This window comes from Monodon monoceros, unplaced genomic scaffold (assembly GCF_005190385.1).
Source record: "Monodon monoceros isolate NGI ecotype Baffin Bay Population unplaced genomic scaffold, NGI_Narwhal_1 Super_Scaffold_19, whole genome shotgun sequence".
NCBI lineage: Eukaryota > Metazoa > Chordata > Mammalia > Artiodactyla > Monodontidae > Monodon > Monodon monoceros.
The window spans coordinates 44,446,955-44,458,340 of NW_021703775.1; the positions used below are offsets into that span (position 1 = coordinate 44,446,955).

The 11,386-nt window shown below is 41.5% G+C and overlaps 1 pseudogene; it reads left to right on the forward strand.

Annotated features, from left to right (window-relative positions):
- Nucleotides 1-9,630: 9,630 nt before the first annotated feature.
- LOC114901071 lies at nt 9,631-11,030 on the forward strand (annotated as a pseudogene).
- The last annotated feature ends 356 nt before the right edge of the window (nt 11,031-11,386 follow it).

Genomic DNA, 11,386 nt, shown 5'->3' on the forward strand with positions numbered 1-11,386 from the left:
CTTCAGAGCTCCCTTTGGGTTCAGCTGAGGTCTCTCTTGCAGCTGCCTCACACTTCCAACCTCACCCTTTGCTCATTTCTGCTTCCCTTACTCGCTTACAAGAGGGATCCTCAGGGAAACATCCATATGCAAATCTCAGAGACACTTTCCTGGGGAGAACAATCTATGCCACTATCTCAATGTGCTACTGCCCTCTCCCCTTATGGGAAGAATCTAGTACTTTAAAATGCTCTCTTAAAAGTGTAGACATCACTCTTTCCAGGAGGCCTCCAGGAGGCCTCCTCTGACTAGGTTAGTGCCCTCTTAGGAAGCCCCTCAAGCTTAGTTAAGTACCTTCCCCAGTAGGACATTTATGTCACCAAACTGTAATTGAATTGTACGTAAATATGCCAAATTAGTCAAGCCCCTTTAAAGGATTTTTATTTATATTGGCTTTGCTCCAAAGATATTTTGTCATATAAACATAAGCATTGATGGGGTTATCCTGGAAACTTTATTTCTTGTTTTTCAATGCCAGTTGATTTAAAACAGATGGGCAAAGAACTGAAAGGATTGACATCCTGAAGAAAGAAATCCTGAAAACAGATTTGCCTGTAGATAATTTTTTTTCCTATATTGTATGTGATTCTGAAACAGAGACGTACATACTACAGAATATTGATTCAGAATTCACATTTCCTTCCAACCAAGAAATGTCTACTTAAAGCTGGAGGAAATCTTACTGTGCTCCAAATTATTTTTACAGATGATGGAATTGTCACATATGAGTAAATGTTCATAATGGCATCTTCTCAGATTCCTCCAGCTTATGGTACCATTCCTTTTTCTGGCTCTCCATTGTCTCTTTGTGCCACCTATTAAGAGTTAACCATGGATGGCCATTGAGTACATTTGCAGACAGGCTCTTGGGGAGTCTCTGGCCATAGGCACCTTGAACAAAGGACCAACTCAAGGTAGATCCAAGAGACTCCCCAACCAGAAGACATCTCTATGGTTTCCCACATAGAAGCAAAGCCTAAGTAAAGATGCAGACTTCATAGGCCCGTAAGGCCTTACTTTATAAGCTTTCCAGCTGCTTCCTACCATGATCAGTGGGCTTGGAGTGAATCCCTTATATCTGTATTGTTTTTCTCTCATGATAGGTGTTTTATCTTGCCTCCTCCCTGTGAGAACACTCTTATTTCTCATTTATTTAATGTCCCAATTTTGCTTACTGCTTTACTTACTAATCTAGATTTTGTTGTGGTTTTTCTCACTATAATGACCCTACAACCCAAGTGGAAGAGGAGAACTTACTCTGGAATGATGGACTGCAGCTGCACAGTCAGTTGCTCTTGAAGATTTCACCTGGTTTGAGAGCTAGGTTGAAGTTGTGGGTCTGCTTTAATCCTGGAGGTTCTTAAATCCCCACTCAATCCTTTATACTAGCAGTGCTCTCTTCATTACTGGAATAGTTTGAACTAATAAAGAGAAGCAAGTAGTTTGTGTCTTACCTAACAGAAAGCCAATTTCCTCACTGCTAATCATTCTCATGAAACTTTATATCCAGTCCCATAACCAGTGGTCTGTTGTATTGAATACCAATGACCCTCTTTTATTGAGGTTTAACTCCTCACATATGTCTTTTGTCTTCTTAGAATAAATGCTCATTGAGGGAAAGATTCTTGCCTTGAATCATTTTTAATCTTTCAAGAAGCTTAGGGTCTGCTTTGCACAGAAACTGCTGGGCTAAATATGCTTTATTATACTTAGCGTTGACTTTCACTTCCTTTTTATCCCTCCAGCCAATTCATGCCTATCCAGATTATACACAAAATGGTTTTATATTATAATTTTCTTTGCTTTTATGTTTCTGATTTCTGATGAACTATGAGGGCTTTAAAAATGCTAAGGATTCACCTATATTCCTTTAGTCATTTTAAAGGTGGGAGAATGAGCTCCTGCATTCTTCAAAACAAGTGCAAGCATGTTCAGTTGGTCAGTAACAAAGAATTATAGCAAATAGGATATTAAAGATAGTAGAAGTTTTGAGTTAAAAAATACTCTATTATTTATTGGTAGGTGAACCTTTTCAGACTCTGCAATTATTTACTCAACACCCCAGGTTAACAGTGAACAACTTATTTCACTGGTCACTAGTTTTATTTAAGTCTTAACTAAATCTCACATGAGTTCTTTTGTGGTACAAATCCACATTCTGAGGTTGAATATTGTGGACTATTTAATTTTCTGAATGTAATTTTGCATATAATAGGCTTATCTTAGGATGAGCTCAAAACACATTGAAATATGAGGATTAATGAGGCATGAATCATAAATCATTTGGCTCTCCCCAGATTGCACTTCTGGTTGTGGAGTTAGGACCACATCCTAACTGTCTTGATTCTAGTACACTGTGCTCTCCACTGGCCTTCTTTTTGTCTGTGGTCTTTTAGGTCTGTGATTAACTGAACCCTTTAATTTGAGCTTTCTGACATTCTTTCTCATGCATGTTTTCCCTTTGGGTCTGTAAATGAGAACTACATCCACTGGCTTGGCAACCTCAGCTCTTGTGAGTATAATGACGGCTGCTAATATTAACGTGGCACTTTATAAATATCTTTCACAAATTTTAGTTATTTGAGCCTCTCAAAACCTTATGGGTAAGTAAGGCAGGTATTATTATATTATTCTTAGTTTATAGACAGGGAGAGAAATATCTGAGAAAGATACAAATATTTTTAAATGAAGGATGGAATCAGTTTGGATTAAAACAAAAACTACTTCTGTAGTTTAAAAATATTTGCTAGAAACTTGAACCATTGTGTCCAGAAATTTAAAGTCAGTAGTATTAAAATGCCTAAGCCTCAAGCTTATCTGTGGTAACGAGTGATGTGGTATTTCACCAACTGACTTTTGCAAGTTAGCATAGTTTATAAGCCAGAGAGAAGGTAAGAAAGATACTTTGCAGGAGAACTTGTGAGCTTTTGGCAATGTTAGCAATGTAGATTTTGATTCCAAGGCAAAGGGGCTCTTCCAGTCTCTAGTTTCCTGGACTATTCTGGTCCACTAGCTATGAATGACTCAAGGGCAAAAAGATCATGCCTTATTCAATTGTAAACCAAATTCCTTGAACAGTGCAGAGAACATAGTCAAATGTCCACTAAGCTATTCTAGTGGCTCTTATTCCAAAGTTCCTCTGAATTAATACATTTCCTTTTGAAGTACTGTGTTGAATGCATAACCTCAAATGCTATTGTGAATCTCCAGTCCTTCATTTGATAGTCTTTCCTAGTATAAATCAATTTTTCTTATCACGATGGCTCTTTATAAATGCTTGCTGTTTATTGCATCTGCTTCCATTATTCTCTCTCCTTACACATTTAATTCACTCTTATACTTTATTTTCCTTTTGTTAGATGCCATGGGTAAATCAGAAAGTACAGATAGAAGATGAGTGGAACCTTTTGTCCCTCTGTTCTAGACAAATGCTCTTTAACCAGAGCATTGTAAACATTGAATTGAGCTGAATAGATGGAACACTGAGTCATTCCCCAGGGCTTTGAGAAAACCTGGTGCTGTGGCAAGGGCTCAGCTTTGCCCTCCACACCTGTTACACTTGTGCTCACATTGGGGTATAACAGGGTGCTGACTACATTGGCTCTTTCAGTGACCTAGAATAGTTGACAACTGACAATTCTTCTGTGAGAATTTCCAAGGGACAAGGGTATCTGAGGCTGGCTCTATCATCTTCCTGTTGGTGTTCCATTTTCATGCGCCCTCTTCTTTTCAAAGAAAAAAAAACTTTTTTCAAGAGTTTCACCCAGAATAGAATTCCTTTTTGGTACCTAAGTTTTGAGTATTTTTAAAAAAATCTCCTACTGCCACATCCTCCCAAAGTCTAAGAGGAACTGACTTGGCAGTAAGTGTAGCATTTGTTTGCTTCTCCCTTTACTAAGAAATTCCCAGAGGATCCTTTCCTCAGAAATACAAGCTTGAATTGTGCCCAGTCCTTGCTACTAATGCTCACTAAGAGAGATGGCAACACTAAAACAAGCAGCTATTAGCAATGGCATTTGGGCTGTGAGTGGTTTGTAGATGTTGAGAGTGAAATATTTCAAAATGGAACTGAGTGGAAAAGCCAAATTCTGATTGATAAAGGGCCTGTACATGTGCTTCATTTAACTTCAGACAGACTTTTGACTACTTGTGTCATATACAAATGTGTACAACAAAGCTTGAAATTGTATTTCCATTTTACTTAATTAGATTAGTGCAAGACCTGCATAATAATCAACAGTTAGTAGCTTCACTACTACTGGGGTTCAGAATCTCAAAATAATTGCTGCTTTTGAAGTTTGGTCTGTCCTCTGGGAATGAGGTCAATTGGTTGAGTTTTGGTATTGCTAAGGTTGGTTTTACTTGTATTTGTGTGGTCCAACTAAAAGACCTCAATTTTCTTAAACTAGAGTAGGTAGACATAAAAATAGAATGCATTTTTAAAATTCTGAAGAAGTGATTAAGGATTTTTTTTTAAATTAAAGTCTTCCTGCTTTAACAAAAATAAGTTCAAGTACTATTTTTTTCCAAGTTTTAAAAGAAATGGGTAATGAAACCTCACTGCATGTTTTCTCTCCAACATGAATAATAGGAATTTGAAATCCATTATAATTACAATTAGGGTGTTTTCTCTCCAGGTTTTAGATATCTACAGTGTGTGGCCTGCAAAGAGAACAGCTTTACATAATTACAAAAGACGAGGAAGATTGGTTTCAGAAAAGCCAATAGTGGAACAGACTATTACACATAAAATTCTGGGCAAGAAGACAATGACAATACCAAGAGAGAGAGTGCTCAAGAGAGCGATACTAATTACCATTCAGAAATCAAGAAAACCCCAATAGCATTTATCCAAGCAGAGAGCAGCTCTGCAGTTTTCTGTTAAGCAAAAGGAAGGCAGATGTGCCATCTCGTCCCTGTTGGGAAGATTTTCATATGCAGCTGGGTGATGTTTTAAAATAAGACTTTCATAAGTACTGCTTTGTAGAAGGAAGTTGAATTTCATGACAGCCAAGAGGAGTTTTGGGCCACTCTTGCAGCTCTCAGATGTGCAGTTCAAACTTTGACTTAAAAGGAACATGTAGGAGTGGAAAAAGTTCAAGCCTTAGAGTTAAGGACCTTATGCCTGCCTTGGCCATTAAGTCAGGCTATCTACCTTTTCATGCTCCAGTTTCTTCATTGGCTGAGCAGATTATAATAACACACTGTGACTGTGTGAAGTGGGTTGGTACACCTCTTAACTTTCCTGAATCTTGGTAGTTTTATCTGTAAAGTGAGATCATTTATGACTTTTGAGAATGTCTAGGTAAGGGGCCTTCATATTTCTTGTAAGCTAATTCTCAATTAACTCCATATTTCTCATATTCTATGGCCCTGCTATTTGCCTTTTATGTTTCATGGAGTGTTTATGAAGATGAAATAAGACCACGTACAGGTCAGTGCTTTAAAGGATATAAAGGGCTACATAAAAATCAAAGTGGAACTCTTATTGTTAATACAACATCGGATTTTGAAACAAGTTCCAGTTTTTTGTCAAAATGTTTATAAATCATATATCCCATCTGGGGTAGGATCATTGGGGGAAATTTCTTACCCTAAAATTAGTAAACATATCAGATAGAATTTGGACCCAGGTCAGTCTGATCAAGGTCTATGTGTCTGCTGATTACCTGTATTGGTAGGTAGACGACTGTTGTTAAAAGATAAACTGAGGCATATTAAAAGTTTTAAGACTCTATTTGAGCAAGAATGGATTTGAATCAGGCAGATACAAAGGAGCTCTGAATAGCTTTACAAAATGAATGACTTTTATAGCCAGAAAGGAATGGGAATGAGGAAGTTACACTAGGCAAAAAAAAAGGTTGGTTATTGCAAGGTTACTTTCCTTTAGGGGATGACAGGAGTCTATCAGGCAGACTACCTAACTGTTGATCAGGTGATTCCTGGTTGACTGGCTTAAGATTCTATTTATGAGAGCTGTAAATGTAATTCAGTCTTGGTTTGGTGATGTGGGTCTTGGCATAAAGAACTCTATTTTGGGCCTGTTTTTTTTTTTTTTTAAACATTATCTGTAATGGTGAGAATGCCCACTACTCAAACTGGTTTAGAGGGAACGCTGATAAAGGGGCTTGAAACTTCTTCACCCATTTTCTTTGGGTTCTTTCCATCAAGGGTAAAAAGTCCAAAAAAACACTTACTTGCTTCTCTCAGTAGGTCTCTGTTAACATCAAGAGAGAGGTGCTCTGAAATGTTTTGCTTTCACTGAGGGGGTCTGATGAGTTACAGCTCTTATGATTAGGTTATTGATATTGGAAATATGCATCTTCCCTTACTGGTTATGTAAGATTTATGTAACTTGAGTTTTTTTATTTAACAGGGCTGGGAGTCTAAATGTATTGTTAAAAGTCTGTGAATGGCTGAGGTTTTCTTAAATTTTATAGCGTAAATTATTGGTAATGTAGCTCATAAAATCTCAGGAAGATAAGACTCTATGAAAATATAAACTTTATTATTAAAGACTTGAAGTGTTTTTACTGAGCTGTGAATTGTGGTGGTGTGTGTGTGTGTGTGTGTGCGCGTGCTGTTCCCTGGCAGCCGACAAACACAGTGAGGTCATCAGCATGTGCTAAGATCCTAAGAGTGAGACTCATGTCTGTGCTCAGGATCAAGAAGCACCATGTATATAAGAGGGGGAATGTCTTGCTGTGCAACAGACTGGGTGTGGAATGGAAGGAAGTGGAGGGAGCCTGAGATGTAGCAAAGGTTTCCAGATTGGGTGACTGGGATGGTGGGGACAGGAAGAGAAGCAGGTAGGCTCTCAACAGTACAGATGTGTACCTCAAAAGAGGGATCTGTACTCGATATGCAGAATTGGGATTACGCAGCTTTGAGAGGATGGGATCACCTGTGGGAAGAGATGGACCCGGGGAAAGGGTGTGCCATGAGATTCCCTTCTCTGAGCTGGTTTTAAACAGAGGCAGGTACAGAACGAAAAGGACAAAATGGTACTAGCAAATCCACTGGGGGGCAACATAACCTACTCGTACTCCAGGGCCTTAGCACATTTTGCACTCATTGTCTAAAAAATTCTTTCCCCATCTAACTCTGTGGGTCGTTGCCTCATCCTTTTCAGAACTTGGCTGAAATGTCACCTTCTCAGTGAAGCCTTCAATGACTGCTCCATTCAAAACTGCAATCTCTCCCATGCTCAGCATTCTCCATCCCCCTGCCTTACATCATTTTTTTTCCTAAAGCACATATCCCCGTATGCCATACTCTAAGTTTAACCGAATGGTTTGTTTAATGTTGGTCTCCATCCACTAAAATGACCAGCTTCAGGAGGTCAGGGACTCTTGTTTACTTTGCATCTCTGGAATCACTGAGATTGCCTGGCACATAGTAGGAGCTCCAAAAATACTTGTTGAAAGAACAAGTAGGCTCATAGGGACCTAAAGGCCCAGCTCTCATGTGATCACTAGCCTTGGAAATGCAGGAGGACCCAGTTCTGGTGGGAGAGTGAAAAAAAGATTATATACTAACTTGATAGCAGGAAACTTGAGGCCACATTTTGTGACTAGAAAATGTTTAAAGAAGACAAATAGCAAAGCAATTTGTCTTCCAGAGAGGATAATTCAGAATATTAATGGGGCTGCTGATAAATTCGTTGAGAAAATGAAGGATGCACTCGCAATGTTTGTGCAGCTGGAGATTGATGACAAGAGAGCTGGTTTGGAGGGACGTCAGTGTGTCTGAAAAATCAGGCAGGCTGTGATATGGTTTAGGTGGGCATAATGATCTCTCCTGTATACTCAAGGTGGTTATAAGTGGTAGGTCAGTCTTGGTTTCTTAAAGTGCTTTTTTAAAATGATCTCTATAATTCAGAGAAATTAGGATTAGAACAGAGAAATTACCTGAGTTGATAAAATGAAGAGAACGAATATGCTGGATTCACTAGAACTTGAAATTAAGTTGTTGTAGAGAAAATGCAATTTTCAGAATGACATAATTTTTAAAAAATGATTTAAGGATACATTAAAATATATGGAAAACTCAGTTTAATGTGAAATTTTTTATTGAAGAGTTGTAAAATGATGCAACCCAGTTGTGGGTCAGACCTTACAAGTTTCCCTCTTGGATTCTCAGAAGGTCTGGTTGGCTCATGGACTTCCTGGAAGTGTAACTTTGCACACTGGGAAGTCAAGTGGATGTCCAGGACCCCATCTGAGGTGGCCATTGCATGGTCCTAGGAAAAGACTTGTATGTGGTGTGAAGTCCAGGAGGCAACGCTTAATTCTGTTCAAATGATGAGCTGACCAACATAATCTGTATTTAAAAGCTTATTTTCTAAAGCACCAATGACTGCATACTGTTTGCATACATTCATTTACTTCTTTTTCTGGAAGGAGAGTTTGTATAATTGTACCTTCTCAACAGGAGTAGTACCTGTCTTATCTTTCCATGGGCTGATCATTTTCCATGTTGCTTTCATTTCTGGGTCTTGTCAGTAACACAATTTGGTCAGTGAAGCTGACACAGGGCTGCTCCTTTCTTCCCTGGAGATGATCTTCCACTCTTCTCCCCTCCCTATTTTCTAAAAAAGAAATATCTGATTTGTCTAGCTTGGTTAAGGGAATATAAGACCTCTGATACAGTGGGGGGAGGTAATTCTCCCCAAAGAAATCAAGAATATGAAATAGATAGTGGGCAATGAAAAAGTAGCCAATATCCAAAAACTGATGGATTAAGAGAGCACTAAAATGTAAGTAAACTGCTATGCCCCTGTATGTGGCCATAGCAGTTTAATTTCTGTGCCTGACATTTAATTTTGGATACTTCTAGCCCCTTGATGTTTTCTTCCATAGTTTATCAGAGTGCTGGTAGACAATTAGTTGACTTTTTTTTTTGGTGTCTCATGTGATGAGATTATTGGCTCTATAAATCTCCTGTCTGCTAACCTGTATCCTGTAGGTGAATGAAAATAGGATTTGGAGTAAAACTGTTTAGGTAGGAAGTTATTAAACATTATTCTAAAATTACCACTTCCAGTAGTTTTAATGTTGTAGCTTTATTGGCATATTTTCATCATGATACTTCCCAGTGGGAGATCTGTTTTCAGCTTGATCCGTATTTAGGAAGAGATGTCCTACCATAAGGTTTTTTGTTGTTGTTGTTAGTTTTGCTGTAATAATGCTGTGTAACAAATAACTCCCCAAATCGCAGTGGCTAGAAACATTTATTTCTCACTCATTGGTCTGAAGATCCAGTGACTCTGATGGGCTCTGCTGTGCTTTGTTGGGCTTAGATGGGATAGACTGTAAGAGGATGGACAAAGGTAGTATGAGGCTGGCGAGCTCCCCAAACGCTCGAGTGCCAAGCATTTGCTGATTCCACCCTGTGCCTGGCTGGGCATTGCCACCTCCCCCTGGGCCAGCACCACCCACGTACCTCTTGGCAGAGGCCACAATTGATTGACTTGCTGTTGAGCTTCCAGTCTTTGGCATGGCTGCATTTTGATGGCAGAGGGAGCAGTTATGCCCAGAGCCCGATGTGTTGGCATCACCAGTCTGACCTGGGCACCAAGTGCTGCATGACATGACACGTGGCACAGGGAGAACTGCCCAGCATGGAAGATTCTCAGGTGCTGCTAGAGTCATCCTTGATGGCATCAGGCCTTCCAGCCGCTCAGAGGATGAGGAGTCACTGGCAGGGCAGAAGCGGGCCTCCTCACAGGCTTTGGGCACCATCCCTAAATGGAGAAGCTCCTCCAGGTTCATCAAGAGAAAGAAGTTTGATGGTGAGCTGGTGGAGAGCAGCCTGGCTAAGTCCTCTACCCGGGCGAAGGGGGCCAGTGGGGTGGAACCAGGGTGCTGTTTGGGGAGTGAACCCTCCTCCAGTGAGAAGAAGGTGTCTAAAGCCCCCAGCACCCCTGTGCCACCCAGCCCATCCCCAGCCCCTGGACTCACCAAGCATGTGAAGAAGAGCAAACAGCCACTCCAGATGACCAAGGATCTGGGTCGCTGGAAGCCTGCAGATGACCTCCTGCTCATCAATGCCAAATTGCAGACCAATGACCTGACATCTGTCTACCTGGTTGTGAAGTTCAGCTGCCGCTTCACCCTGCGGGAAGTCCAGGAGCACTGGTACACCCTGCTCTCCGATCCTGTCATCTCCAAGCTGGCCTGCCAGGCCATGAGACAGCTGCACCCAGAGGCCATTGCTGCCACCCAGAGCAAGGCCCTGTTTAGCAAGGCTGAAGAGCAGCTGCTGAGCAAAGTGGGATCGACCAGTCAGCCGACCTTGGAGACCTTCCAGGACCTGCTGCACAGACACCCTGATGCCTTCTACCTGGCCTGTACTGCCAAGGCTCTGCAAGCCCAGTGGCAGCTCATGAAGCCATATTACCTGTTGGAGGACCAGACAGCCGCTGCCCAAGGGGGACCAAGTGCTGAACTTCTCCATCGCAGAGGACTTGATTGATGACAGTAAGCTCAGTGACATATGAGATGAAGTCCTAGAACATGAGCTGACAGTGGTTGACAGACGCCAGAAACAAGAGATTCGGCAGCTGGAACAGGAACTGCATAAGTGGCTGGTGCTAGTAGATAGCATCAAAGGCATGAACTCTCTGGACTTTGACAATCAGACCCTGGCAGTGCTGCGGGGCCGCATGGTGCGATGCACTTGAGAAAGATCACCCTAGGCAGAGCAAATGAGGATAACCAAATTGACGCGGACCTGCCTCTGGAGGGTCCGGCCTGGAAGATCTCCCAGAAGCAAGGTGTCATCGAGCTGAAAAACAACGGTGATTTCTTCATTGCTATTGAGGCCCAGTGGCCCATCTACTCAATGGATGGCCTGTGCTGTGTGGTTCCAAATGGCGCCTTAGCAACAGCTCCATGGTGGAGATTGCCAGCCTGTAATTCATCTTCCCCATCTACAGGGACCTCATTGCCCTTATTCAGGCTGAGGCTGCCAAGATCACGCCACAGTGAGAAGTGGTGGCAGGGTGCATGGGCTCTCTCTGGCCTCAGTTTCCCCTGCCATCCCAGACCCCTGGAGCTTAGAACTCAGGCTCCTGGAAAAACCAGAGGGGGCTGAGGGAGATTCAGCTCCTGGCCCCTTGATCTGAGCCTCTGTGGGAGGGTGGAGCTGGCCCTGGGTAAGCCCCTAGAGGCTGGGACCCTCAGGCTTCCTTAGTGCCAGAGCCCCTCCGCTTCTCTGTCTGCAGAGGACCCTACCCTTTACCCCAGATTCCCACCTTTGCCTGGTGTCTCCAGCTGATTAGGTTCAGACTTTTCCTTTATTATTTTTCTTCTGTAAATACAAAGCACTGAGTTCCGAAGTAAAA